The sequence below is a fragment of the Lytechinus pictus genome, unplaced genomic scaffold, assembly GCF_037042905.1.
Source record: "Lytechinus pictus isolate F3 Inbred unplaced genomic scaffold, Lp3.0 scaffold_20, whole genome shotgun sequence".
Classification (NCBI taxonomy): domain Eukaryota; kingdom Metazoa; phylum Echinodermata; class Echinoidea; order Temnopleuroida; family Toxopneustidae; genus Lytechinus; species Lytechinus pictus.
The window spans coordinates 13,478,134-13,505,689 of record NW_026974141.1 but is presented as its reverse complement, the minus strand read 5'-3'; positions in this window follow the sequence as shown (position 1 = coordinate 13,505,689).

The following is a 27,556-nucleotide window of genomic DNA, read 5'->3' as shown; positions in this document are numbered from 1 at the left end:
AACACGGTCAACTCTCAAACATGCCTACCGTTAACTGCCCAATTCCTGGCTGTGACTACGCCACACCAGACCTTGATGCTGCCATTGTAGCTGCCCTTCTAACTGCCCACAGTACCATTCACACCTCTGGACAAGCCGCCAAGGTCGAGAAGGTCAAGAGACCAATGATTGCTGCTGCTGGCACCAGCGAGGAATGGGCGTACTTCAAGTCGCGGTGGTCCGACTACGTTGATGCAACTAAGATCACTGGGAAAGACAAAGTTGTCCAGCTTCTGGAATGTTGTGACGAGCCCCTACGGAAGGACCTCACACGAGCTGCTGGTGGCAGCCTCACCAACAAAACTGAGGATGAGGTGCTGACAGCCATCAAGAAGCTTGCCGTACGAGAGGAGAACACCATGGTTGCCCGCGTGACACTCCACAACATGCGTCAAGACAGGGACGAGACAGTTCGCAGCTTCGGCGCCCGTCTGCGGGGACAAGCAGATATTTGCAAATTCATCATAGCTTTCCCTGCCTGTAATGCTGATGTCAATTACACTGACGCAATCATGCGGGATGTGCTTACCAGGGGGATTGCCGATTCTGAAATCCAGCTCGATCTTTTAGGGGACAAAAACCAAGACATGGGCCTGGAAGAGGTTTTCCAGTTCATTGAAGCGAAAGAGGCTGGTAAACGCTCTGCCTCCTCTCTCCTCGACTCACACACGGAAACGGCCAGTAGCTCCTCCTATAGGAAAGCTAAGCAGGCGCACCCAGGACCCAAGGACAAACAGGAACTGTGTGCCTACTGTGGCAAGAAAGGACACGGACGGAGTGCCCCAGCTCGTGTCCGCAAGATGCAGTGCCTGGCCTATGGACAAAAATGTGGTCACTGCGACAAGTTCCACCACATGGAGGACGTCTGCCGCACCAAGGGCAAGCCAAAAACGTCACAGTCGACCTCCTCGGGTGAGCAGGAGGGGGCCATCTTCGATACCCTTTGTGCTATCCGTGACCTAGGACAATCACATGGCCTCCCCATTGATCACCACGTATATGATGACATTTCCCAAGCATGGCACAGGAAGAGATCAACTCCTCAGCCATACCTCAATGTGACTGTAAGGGCTGTTCCAGAGGACTATCGAGCCCTCGGGTTTAACCTGTCATCCCCCTCACAAACCAGCGCCATCCCAGCTATGGCGGACACTGGGTGTCAGAGCTGCCTCGCCGGGTTAAAGGTCCTACGCCGCCTTGGGTTACGTCAGCAAGACCTCATTCCTGTCACCATGGCGATGCACACCGCAACTGAGGGCGGCATTACGATCCTCGGAGCCGTTCCCCTACGCCTCTCTGGCCAAGATCCTCTTGGCCACATGGTTGAGTCACGGCAACTCACTTATGTCACAGACAGTTCTGATAAGCTCTTCCTCAGCAAAGAGGCCTGCATTGCCTTGGGGATCATCTCAAAAAGCTTCCCTACTCTTGGCATGACACAAGGGGCACACCAATCAGACAGAGCAGCCACCCTCAAGGAGGTTCCCAAGCGGGCCGCCTGTCCCTGCCCTCGGCGTCAACTGCCCCCACCGCCTCCTACAAAACTGCCATTTCCTGCGACTGACGCAAACCGTGAGAAGCTCCAACAGTATCTCCTAGATTACTACCAGTCCAGCACATTCAATACCTGTGAGCATCAGCCCTTGCCACTCATGGCTAGCCCCCCGATGAAATTGATGGTAGACTCAAATGCGGAACCCGTCGCTCATCACACACCTGTGCCGGTCCCACTCCATTGGCGTGATGCCGTCAAGGCTGATTTGGATCATGATGTGCAGTTGGGCGTGCTGGAACCTGTACCCATTGGGGAGCCTGTTACATGGTGCCACAGGATGGTGGTGTGTGCTAAGAAGGATGGTAAACCGCGTCGAACAGTCGACTTTCAGGCCCTCAACGTCCATGCTACACGTGAAACGCACCATACACCATCACCCTTCATTCAGGCCCGCTCTGTCCCTCATGGGAAGAAGAAGACGGTATTAGATGCATGGAATGGTTACCACAGCGTCCCCATATGCCCAGAGGACCGACACCTCACCACTTTCATTACCCCATGGGGCAGGTACCGTTACAAGACAGCCCCTCATGGCTACATTGCCTCTGGAGATGGATACACCAGGCGGTATGATGAAATTGTCTCGGGCATCCAAAATAAGACGAAATGCGTCGACGACGTCCTCCTGTGGGCTGACACGGTGGAAGACAGTTTCTTCCAGGCTGTTGAATGGCTGGATATCTGCGGCCGCAACGGGATTACCCTCCATCCTAGGAAGTTCACCTTCGGTGCGGATATCGTCGAATTTGCTGGCTTTGAGATCACCCCTGACAGTGTTCGCCCATGTGAGAAGTACTTAAAAGCCATCCTTGAATTCCCAACGCCCACCGGCATCACAGACGTGCGCTCCTGGTTTGGCCTTGTCAATCAAGTGTCCTACGCCTTCAGTATGGCTGAGAAGATGCTCCCATTCCGTGACCTCTTGAAGCCCAACACACCCTTCATATGGACCACAGCACTCCAGACAGCTTTCGACGAGTCCAAAGCCACCATTGCCAGCGAGATTGAGGAAGGCGTGCGCATTTTTGATCCACACAAACCCACCTGCCTCGCGACAGACTGGTCCAAGAATGGCATCGGATTCTGGCTCCTACAAAAACACTGCAGCTGCAAAAACACTGAACCCTTCTGCTGCAATACGGGCTGGAAGATCACCCTTGTTGGGAGCAGATTCACCCATGCCGCTGAGGCACGCTATGCTCCAGTGGAAGGCGAAGCCCTAGCCGTAGCTGATGCCCTGGACAAGGCGAGATACTTTGTCTTGGGATGTGAGGACCTCATCATAGCTGTCGATCACAAGCCCCTCCTTAAGATATTTACCGATCGCGCCCTACAAGACATCCCAAATCCCCGCCTGAGGAATTTGAAGGAAAAAACCCTGCGATACAAGTTCCGTATGGTCCACATTCCAGGCGTCAGACACCGTGCCACAGATTGTCTCTCAAGACACCCGACCGGTGAGCCAGAGAAGTTGCACCTCCCTGATGACATCGCTACAATCTCTTTGACCCCTGCCATGTTCCTGCACTCCGAATCACTCATGGCAGGCCTCCGAACCATGGCCCCACAAGAGGACACTGTCGGGATTTGCACGCTTTCCTCTGCTATGTATGCCCTGGAGTCCCTCCACTTGAAGTCAGTCACATGGGACCGGGTCCGTACTGCCACAACTAGTGACGACAACATGCAAGCACTACTCGATGCTGTTGGAGCTGGCATGCCAGAGTTTCGTCATGAGCTCCCCTCACCTCTCCGTGAATATTTCCCATTCCGTGACGACCTGTATACAAGTGATGGTGTCATCCTCTACAAAGACCGCATTGTCATACCACCATCACTCCGGGAGGAAGTATTGGCTCATCTGCATGCTGCGCACCAAGGAGTAACTTCTATGACAGCCAGAGCGGAGTCCTCAGTCTTTTGGCCTGGCATCACTCCAGCCATTACAGCTCTCCGTGCCCGGTGCAACCAATGCAACAGGATCGCACCCTCCAACCCGTGTGCACCCCCGACCCCGTTGCTGTCTCCGGCCTACCCTTTCCAATGCATCTGTGCCGATTTCTTTCACTACAAGGGCTGCAACTACCTGGTCATCGTGGACCGCTACTCCAATTGGCCCATCGTCGAGAGGTCCAGTCAAGGGGCAACTGGACTCATCTCTTGCCTACGAAGGACATTCGTCACCTTCGGGATCCCGGATGAACTAGCATCGGATGGTGGCCCAGAATTTACAGCGGCTGCCACACGCCGCTTTCTCAAGGACTGGGGCATTCATCACAGACTTTCATCCGTTGCTTACCCACATAGCAACTGTCGTGCTGAAGTGGCTGTCAAATCCGTGAAACGTCTCATCATGTCCAACACCAGCCCTGCAGGTGCCCTCGACACTGATACCTTCCAACGGGCTATGCTGCAGTACCGGAACACTCCTGACAGGGACACCAGGCTCTCCCCGGCTATGTGTGTCTTTGGCCATCCAATCCAAGACTTCATCCCCATAGCCCCAGGAAAATATCTACCACACAACACATGGCGCGAGACCCTGGCAGCTCGGGAAGAAGCACTTCGTACCCGTCACATGAGGGACGCAGAACGTTGGTCCGAGCATACTAAACGGCTCCTGCCCCTTGCCGTCGGAGACCACGTCCGCCTCCAGAATCAGACAGGACCACACCCACTCAAGTGGGACAGAACTGGGACTGTGATCGAAGTTCGACAGTATGACCAATACGTCATCCGAGTAGATGGTTCTGGGAGGGTCACCCTCCGCAACAGGAAATTTCTTCGGAAATATGTGCCTGTGCAACAGCACCCACCCCCAATGACTATGGAGGAAGACATCTCTCTACGTCACCGTCCAGCACCCGCACCCCTCTCTAGCCGTGTGGGACAGGTGCCACTCTCCCTGCGACATACCGGCACTGCAGATGCCCCATGCCGCCCCCCTGAGCCTGCTTCTGCCGCATCTTCACCTCCGCAGGCAGCCAAGGATGCCCCTCGTGGAACGCATCCCCCCTCTACCGTGCAGGACTCCCTCCCAACGCCGCCTGAGACACCACCAGCAGCCCCCGGCTTGGATCCGGTTCCTGCACCGATCACTGTTTCTCCGCCTGGCACCCCTCCTACAGCACCACGGCGCTCTACCCGTCGCACCAGACAGCCTGTCTGGCACTCGGACTATTCCATGTGATTTCAGCCAGTTCAACTGACATTAGTGTTGCGTTCAAGAGTTTCCTGTTATTTGCACTGGTGTTGACTTTGCACGTTGTTTTCGCGTTCCTTAGTGTTAGTTATGTTATTCCCACGGTTCTTGATTTTATACATAGAGCTTTATGGACTCATTTCGACGATGCACCATCTTTGTTAATTTGACTTCTTCAGTCTTCGTTCCCGTATTGCCATCTTCTCTACAATACACGCCAAAGACTTGGGGGGAGATAGAGGATTATGTATTATGCACACTGCATCATTGGTGTAAACGTTTGTTCTTTTATGTGCACAGGGACCGTGTTCATTGTTAGCTGCCATAGCACCTGAAGCTTCATAGCCCAGAGCAACAAATAGACAAGGTTCTTATTTATATACAAACACACCCACCTGGTGTAAGCACACAAACAGTCAAAATTAAACATAATATCAATGCGAGTGCGAATATTTTTTTTTAATATTAAGACGTAAAGATAAAATTCCAAGTTTCTTTTTTTCGAAGCGCGAGCTGAAAATTATTGATATTCAGACCTAAATAAGGAACATTTTAAAATACTCTTTAGGAATTTACTGAGATGATAGGTACCTCATTAAATAGGTCGATTTAATATACAACGCGAGCCTAATTTTTTTTTCAATAGTAAGATCTTATATGATTGAATGATTCTAATGGTAATCATTAATATGATGCGTATCTTAATAACTAATGTGAGCGCGAAGCGTGAGCTAATTATTGCTATTTAGATCTGATATCGTGACATTTTAGGGAGAAGTTATCCCATGGTTCGCATCTAACTGAGCACGAGGGGTGAGTTGAAATTCATGAAACACTTACCTGATCAAAAGGGGAAATTTGTAGGATCTCATGAAAAAGATATTTATCGCATCGGCGTAATCCTTTTCTACGCCTTTGTTCCTTTTTTTCTCTTCATTTTTTTTATTTTTTATTTGCGTTCCCTGAAAGTGGCGCCCGTGGCACGTGCCCCACCCCTTGCACCCTTTACATAGGCCACTGTTCCAACTTGAAAACTGGACATTCTAAGTATTGTAACCACGAACATGATGATTACCGTTACTAAACAGTAATTAATGCGAGCACGAAGTGTGAGCCAAAAATTTTGTGATTTTCGAACCGAAAATGTATTATGCTTTACTTCAAACAACGTATTTCATTTTTTCCTACAGGGCCTTTTTTTTTTGGGGGGGGGGCAAGTAACCCCTGCTCCCGGTTCCGCCGCCTCTGCTCTCACACACAATATCTCCTTAATTTCAGTGATACTTTCAGTGCTGATTATTTAGTCATTAATGGGGCTTAGAGCAAAAATAATTTCGTATTTAATACAACTCGAGAAATCAAATGTAAGGATTATGCGGGCTTTTGATTCGTTGGAAATCAAGTTTCTTTTGATTTTTCGAGTTGTGTTTGATTGTAACTCTTCCTGTAACTGGTAACTGTTCCGTGACAATATATTTTTTTATCGAGCGCTCTATTTCAAACGTTGGAGGGCGATATCACATTCGGGGACCATTGCAGAGAGAAACGCAATCAAGCGTAAATCGAGGCATCGCAACTCCCTAATACATGCGTTTCATCAAGTTTCGTTCGATTTGGAGGAACTCTTTCTAAAAAAAATATATAGGCTCGTATTGATTGCCATAACAATTTGTGAATCTGGAGTATATAGAAGTAAACCTAACAACTTATCAGGAACAAATATCAATCTGTGGAACCTTTTTTCAATAAGTTAAAATTTATGAATATTAGAAGTGGAAATAGTAAATGCACCTTTCCGGCATGTTTTTTATATGATAATGATTAATGGTGATAATATTTCATTTATATACCGCAGTTACTGTATGCATATTGACCTACTCTGTTGCGCTTGATACCCGGGCTGTAGCTGAGCCACCATATACATTTGCATGATATCGGTGCAAAAGTGTTCAAGGAATACATCCTTTATACCCATTCACCTCACTGTCGAGAGCAGCACAATGTGGATCAATAACCCGTCATCACTGGGATTTGAACGGCACGACCCAGCTTTGTTTCAAAATCCAGAGACCAGTGGCGTAGTCGGGAATTTCCTGGGGGGCACTGGGGGTCCTTGCTTTTCAATGGAGGCAACATTTTTTTCCTGTGTGTGTATGTGACAGGGGCGGATCCAGCTTTCGCCAACAGGGGGAGCCGATTTTTTTTTCACCCATATTTTCCCTGATCGGCCGCTCAAAGTTGTTTCTTTAAAGGGGTAGTCCTCAGTCACGTCTTAGCTTTATTCTTATAAAACAACACAAATATGAAGTAATCTCATAAGCCCTATTTATTATTTTTTTTTCATGTATTTTGTGTTTAAAATTTAACATTCAGCTTAATGTTTGTAATCCTGAACAAGATGCATATTACTGTGAGCGCCAAGCGCGAGCAGAAAGTTTTAATAAACGTTCTGGTCTGATCTAAAAGGGACCCATTTTGGAGGCGCGATAGCTCAGTCGGTAGAGCGGGGGACTCGTATTCCGGTGACCCGGGTTCGATTCCCACTTGGTGCGCTAGTGCCCTTTGGTAAGGCATTAATCCTCAGTACCAGGTCCTTCGGAGGGTACCTTAAGCCGTCGGTCCTCTGGTTGCTTGCTTACAAGCATTCATGCTTTCTTAGCAATCAGGTTAAAAAAATCACCACCAACCATTTAATGAAGACGATACATGTTCAAACAATTGAATAATGCAAGCGCGAAGCGCGAGCTGAAATTTTTTTGACATTCCTATCTAAAAAATTGTCATTCTAAGCACTTTTTTGTAATCATGAAAGGGAGAGGTATGCAACTAAATAAATTGATGCGAGCGCGAAGCGCGAACGGTAGAAAATTGAGATTTCAGACCTAAAATCGGGACACTCTATTCATGTTTTGTCTTCCTACATTAACAAATAAAAAAAATATTGATATTCGGATCTGGAACTGCATTTAATCTAAGCACGTTTTAAATAAAGAACAAGCTGCGTATCTCAATAAACATGTGTGCTTGTGTTTTAGATTTAGACCTAGCTAGAATCTGGGCATTCTGAATATGTTTTTTAAACATGAAGATCAATAATACGAGCTCGAAGCGCGAGCTGAAAACATTTGGTATTCCGATCTGAAAAAGTTTAAATTTAAGAACTATTTCAAGCACATAGGAAAATTGTGAAGTGGATGTGGATCACACTCAATAAAATGATGAGAGCGCGCAACGCTCACTGCTGATAGGCCATGTTTTGACAATCACACCTGATAAGGGATAATTTGAGAACTTTATAGAATACACGAAGACTATAGGACCGGACCCCCGGGCCTCCCTGGATCCGCTGATGTGTGAAAAACATAATAGGCATAGTGCTTGTTATGATTTTCCTATTTCAAATATGTGCTCTCATTGAATTATGTATAACTCTTAAGCAAGAAATGTAAATAATGCTGAAACTTAGACCCTACCAATTTATTATTTCCAGCAGAATAATTTTCAGGGGGGTACCTGCATGGGAGGCACACCGAATCTCTGCCCCCCCCCCCCCCCGTAGCTATGCCCCTGCCAGAGACTAATCATTGGCCACAACGTAACGTTCCAATATGAAAGAAATATGTGTGGAATCCATTCCGTAGGCAGTAATAATTTGCCCCCGACCTCCCCCCTCGGAAACAGGGATCTCAAAAGGGAAATCCCCATTGGGAATCCCCATGAATCATTGTCTGTTATGTGTTTCGCTCAGTGGGTTTCTAGCCAAAAGTATTGCACTGTATGACGATCATAGTATTGAAAGCTCAGTGCAGTTGATTTCACCGCATGTGTGTGCTGTCTAGCAGTCTGGACATTAATTGCGTTCAAATCCACTATTCGTACGGATACAAGTTTTCTCTGTCGAACCTTGAACCTTGAAGAAGTACTCTCCAAATAGTATACAAGTTGTCCTTTTAGAGGGTTGTGCTTTGTCAGGTACTGCCAGTGCTTCAGGTGATGTGGTGATGTTCTTGGTGCACTGTTATACAGTAATAGAGCACAGAACGCCTAGTGCATAGTGTAGGCATTATAAAAGTGCTAAAACACGCGAACTGTTCTACAAACATGGCTCAAGGACAAGATAATTTTGTTGGTTTAAACGTCGGTGGAAAGATCTTCAAGACATCCCGTACTACTCTGTTAGCTGACCCAGATAGTTTCTTTTCTGGTTTACTGGATGGCGCCATTCCTTCGGCCAAAGACGACCGAGGGAATTTCCTCATCGACCAAGACGGTGAGGTATTCCGTCATGTCCTCAACTTCATGAGATATAATAAACTAGTACTGCCAGAGGGTTTTAAAGAGTACGGTGTCCTTAAACTCCAGGCAGACTTTTTCCAACTTGGATCATTGAAATCGTCAATTGAGCGACCGATGCAAGTTAGATTGATGTGTCCTGATGGAAAGGTATTCCACACGACAAGAGAAATCTTGATGAGAGAAAGGAATTCATTCTTTACCAGGATGCTGAGTAAGGACAGTACCTATGAAAGAGATTTACAGGGAAACTATTTTCTGCACGATATAAGCAACAGTGAACAGCTACAGCATGCCCTTAGCTATCTGACTCATGGTGGTATTTTTGACTGCATCCGTAATATCGATGCATTTAGAATGTATGTTTATGGTCCAGAAAAATTAAAGAATCCTTTTCAGCTAAAAGGTTTTGACAGTCATTTTGGAATTTTTAGATGTGGACCTTCAAGAACCGATGAAGTTACTCAACTGTACTTCTTCTATAATTTAAATACCCCAAGTTTTGCCTACATCCGACGTATGGACCTTATGCTTGCCACTTGTAGTGTTAGTACTATGTACATGTTGGGGGATACTAGACTATTTCTGAAGAAGGTCAGAATCACTGAACACGTCGAAGCAGGAATGGTGAACATGAAATACATTAACAGCAATCAGCCTGCTAGCTTACAGGATGTGATTGCTTTTTTCGAAGCGGATAAGACAGCAAAAATTGATACTTATGCAAGTCCCAATTGCATCAGATTAGAGATCAAATGGATCCCAGATAGTTAGTAGAATTTACTTCTTACATGTCTTATGTAATAATCACTATCTCTTGTAATTTTCGTAAAGTATTTCGTGGCCGGTAATAACTGGAAGTGATGAGTCACATTATAACAATAAACATTGCTATTTCAGGGTCGGTGTCACGGGGGAGGGGCATTGAGACGTTCAACTCCTCCTTTCAATAGTGGAAAATTTAAGAAGAAAAAATTGAACAAAATAGGAAGTAAAAAGGAAAGAATGAAGAGCGTCGTAAAAGAGATATTTTACATTACCACTGTACCAAGAATAATAGTTAGTGTTGCACACCCCAATCTAGATTGGCGCCGTCACTGTTCCGTTCTATTATAATGTAATACTTTTTTAATGATTCGTCTCTATTCATTCTTCAATAATTGATTAACGAAGAGCTTTGATGAAAAAAAATGATATCATCATTTCTTCAGTAGATGTAGGGGATCTACATCACACATGTGATGTTTCCAATTAGTCTATTTTAGGCTTGTATCTTTGTTATTATTGGTAAATGTTTGGAAATGTGTAAATACAAATTATGACGTAATGCAGAAATTGAATAAATCAAGTCAAACCATCTGAAATATTACATACACGAATATCCCCTCAAACACGGAAAGAATTTTCAAACGTGGCATACTTGCCAACACTGATGAATGAAAAAGCGGAAGACTCGAGGGAGTGGATCGACGGTCAGGCAAGCAAATGGTAAATGCCGGGCCAAGCCGTCCGATTTAACTTTTTTTTATTTAGACCTAAAAATGGGACATTCTGGGGAAAATTTTAATATTAAGTTCTTGCCTAAATTGGGATTCGATCCCACTACCTTGCCATTGTATGCGCAAGGATTATCCCGGTGACTCGGGCCGTTGTATCTTTTCGATTCCTACTGATGAATATTCATGATGTGTTAGTAGTCTTAAACCATATTTCAACGCCGGGAAGAAAAGTTGGTAAGAAAAAAAATCGCGGACAGGCGACAAACAAATTATTTAAGTTCAGAACTTTATTATTTTAAAATTTCAGATGTTTTTACTTTCTTGCAAATTAGTCACTCCCATTCATTCATCATTTCAGAACTGCAATGAACATGCACAGAAATGATACTTCTTGTTTTAGTACCATGCATGTTTTGCCTCGGTATTCATTAACGGGTTTTTGCAATCGCGACTGGGACGGATTCTACAACATAGAAAATATATTGAAAATGCCAGTCAAATCACACTGACAGCTGAGGGATCTTTGTCGATAGTTGGTGATTCAGGACAGCTGATCCTCATATATTCTGATGATCGTTAGAGCTGATGAGCAATTGCAGATATGTCGCTCGTCCAGAGCCCAGGACGAAACTGCTATTTTGATTCACCGATTTATAACAAAGACTGCTTTGCCACGAACCTGTCATGAAGAGCTTTTGAAAAAAGATTTTCTGTGATGTAGAATCCGTCCCTGTCGCCATTGTGAAACCCCAAGATAGGGCCACATATACCTCCATTTTCGTAATCAATGATTCTTGGGTGGAGCTTTGCTCTGACACCTCACTATAATTATTTGTGATAGTGACCATGGTGACATCTGTTGCTTCCTGCAGTGCTTAACAAAGACTATCACACCCTTTGTTCGGCATCTGTTCCAAGTTTAGATGATATTCGAATTAATACACATTGTATTGTTCTCAAATTTCTAAATATCAATACAGCATACATAACCATTTTAGATACCCATCTTAATTTTTGGTACCAAAAATGCTTAAAATATCAACCTGTCAGATCAGAAAATAAAGAAATTTCAGCTGAATTTCGGCACTCGCATTATCTGTGTAGTGAGGTATGTATCCTCCTCATGAGTGAGTCACTACAAACAGTCCTAAACAGGTACCTTTTTCCTGTTTTCAGGTCTGTATACTAAAAATTTTCAGCTCGCGCTTCGCATTAATTTGTTGGTGAGATATGTGTCTCTTTCTCATGAGTCATATATATATGTATATAATTCAAAAAGAAATAAAAACTCCGTAATGAAAAGTATATAAGTGAAATACTTTTCATTACGGAGTTCTTATTTCTTTTTTAATTGTTTATTGGACCAACTCCGCGAGCAGAACATTTCCACTTTGTTTATTTATACATATATATATATATATATATATATATGTATTGTTTTCCTTGTCTGGACCTTAAATTATAGTATACAGTGTTTTGTTTTGTTATTTTTCATTTCAAAAAAGGAAATTTTGTAATAGCCTGTAATTTTTATGTGGATTTGATATGTAAGAAATGAGACTAGAAATGGTATAAAGAGAAAAAAAATATATATTGTATTAGTTTTTGCACAGGTGGCCCAAACTATATTACAGTACGATATATAGGGTAAAATAAATGAATTGTATAGTGTAACAAGGGTAGTTTGTGGAATATTTAATTTCATTTTGTAAAGTACACCGACGTTTCTCGAGATACTCGTAGATATGTGTTCGTTGCAATTTAAATGTTCATCTATTGTAACATCTAAAAAGAATTATCATTTTTTCTTTTCAGAGGAGTATTGTCTATGATTATATTAAGGAAATAAAGATTTGATTAGGCCCATGAAAAAAATTATAAATTTGCCATATCATTTGTAATTTTATCGTATATATGTACTAAAGCCTGATCTGTTGAATGTCCTTTCCTGAAACCATATTGGTTTGAATTTAGAAAATGAAAAGCATCTAGGAATGTGTAAAGTCTGCTGTAAATAAATTTAAAAGAAGAGAGCTTACATTTTTTTGTGATTTTTTTGTTATTTTGAATAAAATCGCATAATGAATGAAATAATCCTAGAAGCCCTCCAACAATTCAACAAAGTCATATAGAAAATTTAATTATTAGAAGAAATAGCGTATACTATTCTGAATAGATTTACATTTGCACAGAAGTGTGATGAAACATATCAGTGGTATAATGAGCCAAAGATTTTGAGAGGGACAAATATAGCAAAAATTTATTTTTAAAAAGTTGTGAGCGAGCAAAAATTAAGACATTTTTATCTTTTAAAAAATTCAGTTATGCATGGCATAATTTTCAAAAAAAATATATTTCACCCTTCTCGCTTTCCGTTTCTTTTTTTTTTGTTGGGGAGGGGGAGGGGCAAGGGTCCGAAGTCCCCCCCCCCCCCCCATCCGTACACCACTGAAGCAATTACTTTGAAACTGAATTTCCTTCGCAAGCTGCTAGCTAGTACTAATATAATAGCTACCATGTCAGACAGAATCCGGTCGACGCGTGCACTGCCGAGACCATTGAAAATAGATAAACCTACATGAAAATGCACAAAATTTGTGTTTTTCCTTCTTTCCTTCCTTTTTTAATGCAAATGTCCGTCAAAGTGTTTCAAAGATGGCACACATGCATACACACACCCACACACACCCCCACACACACCCTCACCTCATATGCGGCCTCCATACCCCCACACAAATTTACACAGACACACAAATAAACAACTGGTACAAGAGACTACTCAGCACTGCCTTTCGTGAAAAGCCCCTGGTTGTCTCGAAAAGGTGCGTCATTTTGACTCCCCTCCCTCAACCCACCCTTTCGAGAAAAGCTCCCCGGTTTTCTCGAAAGGATGCGGCCACCCCGGCTCCATCCCCGCTCCACGAACGCAGACGATCGTAACAAGCCTTGGGGGGAAATGGGAAATAACCCAACAATGTAGTACTAAAACAGCCTATACGGTGTCATTGGCAAACGAAGGGGTACACGACGTGAGCAATGGATTATCCGCGAGACATGGCAGCTCATACATAGATGAAAGGTAGAGAGCTAAGACCATGAGGGACCAGTCCGGCCCAGAAGAAGCCAAATCGACCTATGCACAGCTTTACTCTGTTCTTGACAAGAAAGTAAAAAAGCACTGTAAAAAAAAAGATAAAAACGCATGGTTCCATAAAAAGGAACGAGATGCACAAGATGCTGCCAGATAAAATGAGGCCAGGGCCGTAGCTAGAGGGGGGGTATGGGGGGGTGTGACACCCCCCCAACATTCGTGGCAGTCGGCAAAATCATGTACCAGTTGGCAAAATGGAGGATAGGGGAGAAAAAGAAAGAAAGATAGAGAGAGAGAGGGGGGAAAGAGAGAAAGAAAGAAAGAAAGAAAGAAAGAAAGAAAGAAAGAAAGAAAGAAAGAAAGAAAGAAAGAAAGAAAGAAAGAAAGAAAGAAAGAAAGAAAGAAAGAAAGAAAGAAAGAAAGAAAGAAAAGGAAAGAAAAATAGGGGTACTAACTTCGAAGAAGGTTACGACTTTTAGAGTAAAGACAACCAATTGGCTAATCCAAGTCCATGTAGCCAGGCTTAGAGCCCTACTAGTCAGCAAAATACTAAGTACAAAACAGATGGAGCTATAATAACACACAAAGTAAGCCCCCGGTCCTCCCCCAATATGAACAAGCTTGTTAGTTTGCAAATTATACCACAATTATTGACGATTTAACAAACACATTAGTTTTGTAAAATTAGAGGCAAGACTAGCTACATAAATATTGGGTGGGATGAACTTCCAAGGTTTAAGTTGAATAATCAAAGCCAAAGTATAGTTGGCAAATTATAAAGTGGGCCTATTAAAGTGGCAGAACACTATACGCTCTACCAGTCAGCAAAGTGATGTACAAGTACTGCCCCGTTTCAGATCTGAAAAGAACAGAACACATGACTTAAAAAAACTGGTAACTCTGCAGTTGGCAAATTCATGAAGACAAGTCTACAACTTGTAGACTTGTCTACAAGTTTGCAGTTGGCAAAAAACACAAAAATGTTCTAAGTTATTTTTACTAAACTTTTTTTTTAATTTATGGTGTACGTCAGAAGGTGCTTAGGGTGGGTATGGGGGCAGGTTGGGGTTGCATCATTCTTGGTGCTCGCATTGTCTGACTAATGAGATATATAGTCCTGTTGTATTTTAAGCCCATAAAGATTATGCACCAAACTATCTCCTTGCACTTATCATTGTTATCATTGTTTTATGTAGTGACATATGCTTTTTTCATGACTATATACTTAAAGTGATTGCCCCCTTTTAAGGCCTTAATAAAACATTTCTAGTCTGTGCTTACGTTCGCATTGGTGTGTACCGATATAGATACCGGGCTGGTGTTAAATCAACACCGGCGTTTTTGCAGTGCACGAATTCCTAAAGACAGTCCTTAAAATGTCCCTTTTTCTGATCTAATTATAACAAATTTTCAGCTCGCGCTTCGCGCTCGCATCACTTAATTAGTGAAATAGTAAATTCCTACAAACAAGCCATAGAATACCCCTCTTCAGGTCTGAATTTCAAAAATTGTCAGCTCGCGCTTTTCGCCCGCAATATTTCATTAGTGAAATACGTATCATGTTCATGATTACAATGACCACAAAAAGTGCTTCATGTGCCAGTGTAATTCTAACAAAATCAGCAAACGCTTGGCGCTCGCATTAGATGACTATGATGAGATACGTACGCACTTCATAAATTCCAAAAGATAGTCCTGAAAATGTCCCTTTTTAGGGTTAAGTTATACAAAAAAATTCAGCTCGCGCTTCGCGCTCGCATTGTTTGTTTTGTAAGACAGGTACGTATCATGATTACAAAACTTTGCTTATTATGTCCCTTTTTAGGACTGAATATCAAACATTTTCAGCTCGCGCTTTGCGCTCGCATTATTTGATCACTAAGATACATATCCTTTTAATGGCACAGTCCTTAAAATGTCCCTATCAGGTCAGTATACCTGGCAATTGAGCGCGCTTCGCGCGCCCACTTAAAGACTCTAAATTTTTGCTGGTGCCCCCCCCCCAATGCCGTGACCCACGGTACGCCACTGTTAGCAGTAGCACTCTTGAAATTTTAGTTGAGACATCTTGCACAGAAGGTCAATTAAAAATTAAAAAATCTTTGATTTTGATATTATTAATGCATAGGGTATATCATTATACTGCAAGTTAGCAACTACAGCACACTAGCCTTTCTATTTTGATCCAAAATGTTTATTTTTAAGTGCAAATATCTTTGTATATCTTTGTATAATTTACCTTAAAGTATTCACCAAATGCCACTAATTCAATTCTAAAAATTTCAAAATCTTTTAGCATCCCCCATCAGACTCCCCCTGTGCTCACGTTGGCGCTGTCACGCCAAATTTAGTTGGCAAATTTAGCTGGTACACCCCCCCAACAAAATGCTTCTGGCTACGGCCCTGAATGAGGCCAAAAGACTCTAGAATTACAAAGGAGTTAGGGGGCTGCAGCAACCAAAGCACAATCCTAACAAAGGACAAGCATAGGAAGAGTCTTATGTCCGATGAAGAACAAAATGCCAGATCCTCTAGACGAGGACGACAAGTCAGATTAAAGAAGCAGTAGTCCACAAATCTATGAAAGTACTAAAAAACGGAAAATAACCCGGTATAGACTCAATTTCTCCTGAAATACTTAAACATGGTGGCAGCTTCAACATCTCTTCAGCATGTCATTTAAAGAGGAAGATGTGCTAAATGAGTGGAGAGAGGGCATGATAATCATCCTACCAAAGAAAGGAGACCTGAGCAACTGCAACAACTGGAGAGGCATCACACTACTCTCTCTTCCAGGCAAAGTTTTGTGTACAATATTACTCAATAGGCTGAAAGATAGCATTGTCTTAAGGCTTTGCGAGAACAGGCAGGATTTTGCAGTGGGAGATCATGCAGTGAACAGATACTTACATTAAGAAATATTATAGAACAGAGTATTTAATTTTACTCCAAACTCTACATCAACTTTATAGACTTCATGTGAGCATTTGACAGCATACATAGATAATCTGTGTGGGAAATAGCACAAATATATGGCATTCTCCCAAAGTTCATTAACATTTTTAAAAGCCTGTTTAGAAACTCGAGATGCTGTATCAAAACTAACACTGGCCATACGGACTACTTCAGCATCTTGTCAGGAGTACGCCAAGAATGCATACTGTCTCATTTGCTGTTCCTTATCACCATTGACTTTGTGATGCGACAAACCATGATCTACCCAGCTCTTGGTATAAAGTGGACCAACTCCGCAAGGCTGACTGACCTTGACTTTGCAGACGATCTGGCCCTCTTAGGAGACTCTGCCCAGAACTTGCAGACTATGACAGATGTCCTCGGCACCACAGCATCGAAGGTAGGACTCAGAATCAATACAGAGAAGACAAAGGTCATGGCAGTCAAGACTGATCAACCCACAAACATACACCTAAACCAACAAGATGTGGAGGAAGTCTCTACTTTCACCTACCTTGGAAGCACCATCTCTAATCAGGCGGACATAACAGTTGATCTGTCGTGCCGCCTAGGCAAGGCAAACTCTATTTTCAAAAGACTCAACAGGATCTGGAAGTCTAGGGAAATTGCCCTCAATAGTGCACTCATACTCTATACATCCCTAGTTACCACAGTTGCCATTAATGCCAGCGAGACATGGAAGATTTCATCGAAAAATTATGGGTATCAACTGGGAAGGCAAGGTAACAATTGAGGAAGTCCTACGAAGATCAAAACAAACGAAAATCAGCCTAACAGTGAAATAAAGACGACTAAACATCCTGGGTCACATTCTTAGAATGCAAGAAGGAAGACACCAAAAAAGAGCTCTAGAGTGGACTCCCGATGGGGGTAGGAGAAGAAGGCAATTTATTCCCGACCTTTCGTTGGAAGAACGCGAACGCTTATTTACGACGTTAGTTGATATTGGAAGTGACTTTTGGGCCCGTCGTCATGGTCATAAAACTCTGTCCTGCAATGCAAATTGTGTGACATGAGATTTTTTTTCGTTTCGCATCTGGAATGGAAACATTCAATTTGCGTTTCGTGTGCAAAATTCTGGTTGCTACTATGGTAACTGCGATATATCCGATTTAGGACGACTTTCCAAATCCACATTTGGTTCCTCCCAGAGCTCGAGAGGCCGCCCGGGGGGCCCACTTCCATTGAAGAGTGGATACCAGGCGCAACCACGCGTAAAAAGGGAAAGAGTGGGTAAGTACGTTACGTATAGGCCTATGTAACGTTATAAAGGTGTCAAAAACGATGATTAAAATACTGAAAAAGGGATATATTTCCAATACTTGTAGGGTTTCACAAGCCAAATACTTGTTAAAAGATGCATTTTCATAATCTGGAAATAACTTGCTTCCCTTGTATAGGGTACTTTTCGAAACCCCATGGTCGTGCCTGGTATCCACTCATCAATGGAAGTGGTTCCCCCGGAATTTGAATCTAATCCCCCATTTCTGGGGAAAGTAAAAAATAATGCCCATTACATCGTGTGCTAGAGGCGTATCGTTTGTGTAGGAGTAAACAAAAGAAACAAAAGAAACCCGCATGTTCAAACGTATTGCATACGCTGTGTACATATCAACGCATACGAAATGGTTTCGGCTGGAGAGTGATCTGACCCATGGAATCAATTGCCAGTCATCCACCAATAATCCACATTAAATGCAAAATCGATTCGATGGACTGTAATGATCTAAGCCTTAATTCAGTAAGTTTTTCCTCACTCAATATGTACTCGATTTGTTTGAAAAAACATTTTCTTATCCATGTCATATTCTATTTTAGGTCCTGCATTTCGAATATCTCCAGCCATCAGTCGTAATACATGCATGTATGGTGCGGGTGTCGCGGGAAAGAATTTTGCACACGAAAAGCAGATATGTAGGGCCTGTAACCCCCCTGTAACACAAATCTTAGCATTGATTGTAGAGCAGTTTCCTACGTTTGATTCTATTGACTATAATGTAAAATCAATCTTAAAAATCAAGTGTATGATTAAGCGTAAACTTTTGTGTTAGGGGACGCTAATATCAGCGTCCGTGAGTATTGCGAAAGGTGGCAATAACCTGGAGGAGAACGGTAACCAAAGACCTCCAGGAAATGAAGCTTTCCTGGCAAGAGGCGAAGGCTTTAGCAGAAGTTGAAAATGCTCTGTTGCTGCCCAATGCTCCACTAGGAACATGAGGAACTAAGTCTAAGTAAGTAAAAGTTTCATTACGGAATTTTGAAAAGAGTTTTGTGAAAAAGAGGACTCTTCCGCATAATAGCAGGAATGTTATCTGGGCCAAATGACTTTGAAACTTTTTCAGAGCACAAAGAAGCTCTGCTTTAGAAAATGACCCTGTTTTGATAGGGAGGAGATCACATACTTTGTGGTTGAAAAGGGAGTCATGTATCACTGATAGTCGATTTGACATTTTTCGAACCTAGAAATGTTCTTTCCGATGAAGTTTTTTTCTTGATTCATGTTGGTATGGGGTCCTAGAACAAATTCAGCTTGGTTGCCCAACCGGCAACTTTGGGCAATTTTGCTAATTTGCATAAATCCAAAATGGCCGCCACATGCCATCCTGAAAACCTAAGTTTTGAACCCCTTGCCCCAAAATGATGATCAATAACTCATTTTAGGGGTTAAGGGTTGTGTAGAATCAATTTTTATTACTATTTTTGCATTATAAGGTAATCTTCAGGTCAAATCCAAGATGGCCGCCAGATGCCATCTTGAAAATTAAATTTGAACCCCTTGACCCAGAATGATGAGTAATACCTTTGTTTCGGGGTTTTGGGGTGAGTAGAATCCATTTCTGCTATCTATTTTGCAATATAATGTTATCTTCAGGTCAAATCCAATATGGCCGCCACAGACGTCATCTTGAAATATTAACTTTGGAACCCTTTGCCCCAGAATCATGAACATTAACTCTATTGGTGAGTCATTTGGTATGTTGCTTCAATTTATGTTGTAATTTTGCCTAAAGGATAATCTTAAGATCAAATTTAAGATGGCCGCCAAACGCCATCTTGAAAAAACTACTTTCCGATGCTTATACGTGTGAGAGCCAATGTAAAGGGATTTCAGTAAGAATACTCATTTCTTTTATTAATTTTCAAGTTTTAGGTCAAGGTAAAGTCACATCTGAGATGTCAGATTTCGACATTAAGTGCTCACCTTAGAATGAATCCTTTTAGGTTTTGGCTATGGTCCATTTCGTGTGTATTTTTATTTGTGTTAATGTCCATCCATACTTTTGTACTGAATAGGCTTTTGGAGTCTTATTTGAATTCGAAAGTGTTTTCTTCGTAGTTTTCCTATATCAATGTGTCCAATGATTGGTAGGCATCAGTTTGTTTTAAAAGACGATGGTGTAGCGCTAGGTCTTACATTTTCGAGAGCGGTTGTAGAACTCAGCTCTAGAGTGGCAGTCTGTAGAGCAAATTTGTACAGGTGAAGGAGGATGGCGCTGAGACAGGTATAGATAGAAATGCTGCCCTAGCCTTCCTCCTAGGTCTTTGGTCTGCCAATTTAGCATTCCGATTATTTTTTGACGTCTTGACCCCTGTACTTATTAGCTCTCCATAGAATGGCGACTATCATATACACCTTCATAAGTGTTAGTGTCTATGCCGGCAAGTTTTATGTCACGTTTGCAGGTGTCTTTATAACGAAGGTGTGATCTACAAATGGGGTGAGACCAAGCACACGGCTCACCTTATCTTGGCGAATCCCTTCTGGGATTCGCCAAGGTTTCATGCGGCGAACATGCCCCAACCACTTGAGGCGCCTTTGACTATAAAGGAGCGAGAATAAGCTGGGGATGCCAGCACGTACGCTGAAGGGCCTCTGTATTTTTCACTTTGTCCTGCCATTTAACGTGCTTGATACGTCTGGGGCAGCTGATATGGAAGGTGTTTAGCCGGTTTTCTTAGTTGACGTACGTTTGCCAGGACTTACTTCCGTACAGGAGCTTTGCCATGACTGTGGCAGATTTTCCTATCCTGGTGCTTATCTCCTTGTCCAGTGAAAGGGAGCTAGAGACAGATAGGTGATCCAAGGTAGGTGAGGAGTCCACCACAACCAGACGAGTGCGTGCTGTTGATAGATATATCTGGAGGACAGTCAGAGTCGATCAGGATTTCTGTTTCACAGGCTGATGCTTATCCAAACTTCTTACATGCACAGGACAGGCGGCTGTATGACTAGGTATTGTACTCCTGTTTCTTGAGAGGCAGGGGCGACATCGTTTCCGTGCAATATCTCACGAATGAGAACAATCCTGACCATTGTTTTGGCAGGTAGTCGGTTCCCCCTCTGCGTTGGTACGGATATAGAAGCCCTCTGTGCAATCGCCAAATGCATACTGGGGAAGCTTGGAGAAGAAGATCCCAAAGAGTGTCAGGGCCAGGCGCAGCCTTGCTTCACGCCACTGCTCACAGGAACTGAGGAAAGGTACCAGATGTTCAAGTGTTGTAGCGAACTGTGCTCATGGAATGATATGACAAGGGAACAGTCTTGGGGGAACATATCTTCTGCAGGAGGCTAAATAGTGCACTCCTGCTGACCAAGTCAATGGCTCTTGTCAGGACAAAAGGTCCAATGATAGTTGTAAAGGAAGGTAATAACTTAACTATTTTTTCTTAAAAATATGGAGATATCACTTTTTAATTCAATAATAGAAGTCTTTTCACTAGAAAAGTACGGTTGGACATAAACAAGAATTAGAACTCCCGAAATAGATCATAGCCAAAACCTTTAATGGTTTCATTCTAAAGTGAGCGGTTAATGACGAAATCTATCAACAATCTGAACATCTTAGACATGACTTGACCTCGAACTAAAAATGGAGTGATTAAAAGAAATGAATCATTCTTACTGAAATCCCCTTACATGATCTCCTACACATAATACCAACCTCTTCAGGACAGCGTGTACGCTTTTAGGGAGAGTACTTCTTCCAGGTGCAATAGTCACGGGAAGTAGTTTTTTTTTATATTGCGTTTTAGCGGCCATCTTGGACATGTTAGATTTGATCTAAAGATGATCTAATATTGCAAAATTATTAACAGAAATGTAATCAACATACCAAATAACTCACGGAAATTGGTATTAATCATTAATCAATGCAAATATTGCTGAAGCATTTAATGATTTTTTCATTTCAAATGCTACTAATATTACTAAGGACCTGCAAAGGGATACGTCTCAACAGAGAGTTCAAGTAGAAGATGATACAAATGTTGGTTCAATTCACTCTCAATTTGAGCTAAAGTTGATTACTAGATATTTTGTTTTGAAACAGATTGATAATCTGAGTATAGATAAATCAACTGGGGAAGATCATGTCAGCTGCAAACTTTTAAAGATGACAAAAAATGTTATCGCAGAGTCCCTTTGTGATATTATTAACAAATCCCTTTCTACTGGAGTTGTTCCTCGTGAATGGAAAAAGGCTCGGGTAGTACCAATATTTAAATCTGGTGATATGTCTTCGTTGAATAATTACCGCCCCATTTCTATATTACCAATCGTGAGTAAAATTTTAGAAAGGGCTGTTCACCAACAGCTAAGTGAATTCTTGGACGTGAATGATATATTACACCCAAATCAATCTGGTTTTCGGCCTATGCATTCAACAACTACTGCCCTTGCAAAACTTGTAAATCAGTGGTCGTTAAACATTGATAACAATTTAATTTCTGGAGTTGCGTTCATAGATCTTCGGAAGGCCTTTGATACCGTGGACCATGAGCTGCTTTTAAAGAAATTAGCTTGCATTGGTTGTAGTAATAGGACTATCACTTGGTTCAAATCATATTTATTTGATCGACAACAAGTGACACAATTCAAAGGGGCCAAATCGCACCCTTCAATCGTTAAATTAGGCGTACCACAAGGGTCAATTCTAGGTCCCCTTTTATTTTCAATATATGTTAATAGTTTACCTGAATGTATTCATGAAGGTATCATAGATATGTACGCTGACGACACGACACTTACCGTCAGTGCGAATGATGCGACAGTTTTGGAAGAAAAATTAACTGTTGCATTAAACAAGGTCATAGCATGGATTAAAGATAATCAGCTCGTCCTCAACACTGAAAAAACTTGTGTCATGATAATAGGTACTCGTGCTAATCTCAGGAAAATAGATTCTTTCACGATTTCGTTAAACGGTGATTTGATAAATAGAGTTCAATTCACCAAATGCTTAGGAGTTTTGATAGATGAAGAACTGAAATGGTCAAAACAAATTGAAAATGTATGTAAACTTACTCAGAAAAGTATTGGCATAATAAAGAGAGCGAAAAGTTCTTTGCCTGTGCAGTCCTTAAAGTTGCTTTATAACAGTTTAGTGTTGCCCAGATTTGATTACTGTTCTGCTGTATGGTCGAATAGATTTCAATCCCATACAATTAAGCTGCAAAAAAATCAGAAGAGGGCTGCAAGAATAATATTGAACAAGACATACGACACACCGTCGGCTGATTTGTTCGCAAGTCTAAAATGGATGACACTAGACAAACGATTTGAGCTCAGTCGCGTTTTGATGATATATAAATGTGTTCATAATTTAGCACCTTCTTACCTTCAGGTAAACTTAACCAATCCAAATGATGTACATGAACATCATACCAGACAGAGAGACAGTGGATATTTACGTGTGCCCAAGTTTCGCACTGATTGTTATAAGTGTAGTCCAATTGTTTCTTCAATATTTGAATGGAATAAGCTTGATAATTCAATTAGAACAGCTCCTTCTGTCATTTCATTTAAGAGAATGTTTAGAAGAACTTGTATTTTATAAATAACTTGCGGAACATCCACTGATGTGCGTATTTTGTGTTAGCATGACCTTGATGATTTGGTGTATATTATCAGTATTTTCAAGATGTCGTTCTTAGTTAATTTGATTTATTGATATTTGATTATACGTCAAACGAGTGCCCGTCTGCGTTTTGTTTGCTGCTAAGTTTGTTAATGTTTCGTTTTACATTCAAATCCTAATGTGAATCTTAATGCCGTAACATTCTGTACATACGTTATGCATTTTGTAAATATGTTTATTGTTATTCAGGGCCCCATGGAAGACCACTACTTATTGGTGAATGGGCTACCCTGTCAAAATATCAGAAATAAATAAATAAATAAATAAAATCTGGGACAGAGGGTTCAGAAGTTTATTTTTCAAAATGGTATATTCTGGCGGCCATCTTGGATTTAACCTGAAGATGACATTATATTGCAAAATAGATAGCAGAAAGAGATTCTACACACCCTAAACCCATAAACAGAGGTATAACTCGTCATTCTGGGGCAAGAGGATCAAAAGTCAATTTTTCAGAATGGCATCTGGTGGCCATCTTGGATTTGACCTGAAGATGACATTATATTGAAAAAATGATAATGGAAATCTGTTCTACACACCCCTAAGCCCCTAGAATGAGTCATTACTAATCATTTTGGGTCAAGGGGTTCAAAAGTTAGGTTTTCAAGATTTCATATCTGGCGGCAACTTTGGGCAACCAAGCTGAATGTGTTCTAGGACCCCATAGGAACAAAAACTTAATCGGAAAGAACATTTCTAGGTTGGTGTATTGAGACTATGGGACTGTCAAATCGACTATGACCTGAACCGGTGAGCCTAATAGGTCTCTGAAATACTTCAGCCAATACCCCCTTCTTTCTGCAGAAGTGTCACCTTTTATCATAGTAATTGGGACTTACAGATTTCTTAATTGTTATTATCTTTCAGGAGATGCCAAGTTGATGCATGTTTCTTATCAATGGGAAGACTTTCAAACTTTTCAGTCTTGTCTTTAATATTTTTTCAAGGGCCATTGTATAGGCCTCATCATGTGCCTTTTTAGCAGTTTCAAGATTCTTTTTATTACTTCGAGCCGGTAGGCCTTGCGTGATATTTAGTTGAAGCCTTCTTTAATCCCCTCCCCCCTACAATGCCCTAGTGCGAGCTACATTTCATCGTTTGAGACATTACTCATTTCCTGAGTTTTCTTTTGGGAGAGTTTGGAGTGTGATCTCTTTATTAGCATCAATGGGTTTATTGTATGCTAATTCCTATGCCTCACTATTGTCATCTAATTCATCACAAAGTGTACAAAACCTATCATACACATCGAAAGTGTATTGATCTTTCAACTGATCATTTTGATTTACCTGCCCAATCGATACCCTTCATGGGGTCTTTAGATTGAGTTTTACACTTTCGATAACTTATTTGACATTTGCATGATACAATTCGATGATCAGACCCAATCCCTTCAAAAGACCGATATTCTCTATTATTCTTAAGTGAATTGATCCACTTCCTTCTGGCTAGAATATATAATCGATTTGAGCAAGCTGACCAAAATCCATTCCGGTGTTGGAACCTAGTATCAGTAGCAAGGAGGTTGTAATAATCTTTGAGGAGCATGCCATTCCTATTGTTTTTTTATGAAATAGTAGCGTGAGCATCTTCAGGCCAATTTGTAGATAAAAATCCTCACCTATCATCACCAAATCATGTGCAGGCAAAGAGTATACAGTGCGTATCAAAAAAGGTTTACACTTTGAAAAAGCCCTGGGAATTAAAAAATATACAACATGTGGGTGATTTTTTCACATATATTCTTGGTTTTGGGTCTCATCTATCTAATGAAAGTAAAAGTTTTGACAGAATGTTACACTTGAGTGAGCACTGTGCATTTTTGTATAGCTCGCAGAATTCTGTTTGCGCAGAAATGCTCGTTTTCACGCTGTGTCAAGGGGAAACGGGCGATATCAAACTTACCCTGTGAAACATTTCTCATACATTTCCCCTGCACTTTAAGTTAATTGAATTAAAACGGATACATTCAAGCATTTTGTAATAATTTTACCACCCAAACGGAAATTTCAACACTTAGTAAGCACAACCTTTACCCTTTTTGTGCCAGCTGGATCTGAGGACATAACTGAATCTGAACAAAAGTTTATATCAGACATCTCCAGCATTTTTTCACTAAGTTTTTATCATTTAAAGTGAATTTACAATTCATTTTTCATTTAATACTTATTTCTCCACACTTTTTCCAAGCTTGACAATGATTAACAAAATAAAAATCAAGCCTAAGCCATTTCATGTAAATCACAGCTCAGTGTAAAGCAAATATCGTCACAATGGCCGCGGTGTTTGGAGGATTGGGGTGGGGCGCAATGCACTCTTCGAAGTGTTTTGGGCAAGGAAACAAGTTAAAAAAGGTAAATATATCTTCAAATCAATTTTACTAGCTAAATTCCACATGTTCTTCATGATTAAGGTCTACTTTTATTCGCATAACTATTTCAAAGTTCTGCGCAAATCATTTTTCACTAACTTTTCTAAAGAAAGTGGTGCTCACTCAAGCGGAAATATTTTTAGACATTTATATCGTCAATCGGTTAAATGGATCTGTACCAATGTTAAAATGTGGAAAAATCTTCAGGATATCACAAATGTATAATTTTACAGGATATTGTCTAAGTGTAAACTTTTTTTTGATACGCACTGTATAGCGGAAGAGAGTTCATATATAGAACTGAGCGACATCCTCTTCAGAATACTTATTATGCGGGCTGTAACAGGAAACTATAGTGGTCGTTGGATTGCCGTTCAAAGTGATTTCAATAATACGATTACCATGCTTTCGAATTTTAAGAGATGCTTTCAGAGCAGATAGTGAGATTAGAAAACCAACACCAACAGAAGATGAATTTATGGAGTTCTTCCAGGCAGAGCAAGTAATCAAAGTATACCCATTCGCAAATTTATTTCAGAATGATCTATCCGATGCTCTTGGAGACAAATAGCACCAATGCCTAAATATTAGGCTAGCTCAACCCTCTTATCTTAAAGTTAAGGTATCAAAACTACTCACTATTACAGGTTTATATCTTTTAAGAAAAGGATCCACCTTGACTTTGTCACTATTATCAAGGTTGGTCCGTCCCGGAGGCTTCAGGGTCAACCCCTCATTGATGTTGGAGTGTTCCGACATCATGGGCAAATCAGGATTTGGATTCGAGGCAGGGGCTCGAACCCTGGTGCTGTAGTGTTGTGATTTCATTCTTGTCGTTGGCTAGTAGAGAACTGGGTCGCCACTCCTCAGCCTCCATGCGACAAGTCGTACCGAGCTACATGTTATCGGTAGCAAGTCATTCAAAGATTGGGTAGAGATCTGCCCAAACACATTTATGTTAGGAAGACCATGGACCTACTACAAGCAGCGGCGTAACAGGGGTCGGTGGCCAGGGGGGGGGGGCAAGAGCCCAAAATTTCCCGGTCATATCATGGTATGAACAAGTGTAATAAGGCGACTATTTTGAGAAGGCCAGATATTGCGTATCGGGCAGAATTTATCTTTAAAAAAAAAGTTGCGAGCGAGCGGAGCGAGCGAGCAAAAATTTTGACTTTTTAATACAAAAATCAAATTTTGTGATAGGTTTTGACATGATATCCAGAGAATAATATATTTCACTCTTCTTTGTGGCAGTAGCGTGAAGAGTAAAAAAAAACGAGGGGCGCAGTATTGCACATGAGCTAAAAAGCTGCTTTATATAAGTCCCGAGCGAGCGAAGCGAGCGAGAAAAAAAATCACCTTTTCATGATAATAATAATACTTATAATAATACTTCTCTTATATAGCGCATAATAAACTGAAAGTTTCTCTGCGCGCTTTGCAATAAAGGAAACAAAATACACATACTGCAAACAAAGAAGAATCTAACTTTGAGCTATTTTTTGATATTATATTCAGTAAATAAAATCATATTCTACACTTTTCCTTTGCTTTTCTTTCCTCCTTTTTTGTTTTCTTGTTTGTAGAACTTTTTGGGGCCATGGCCCAACCCT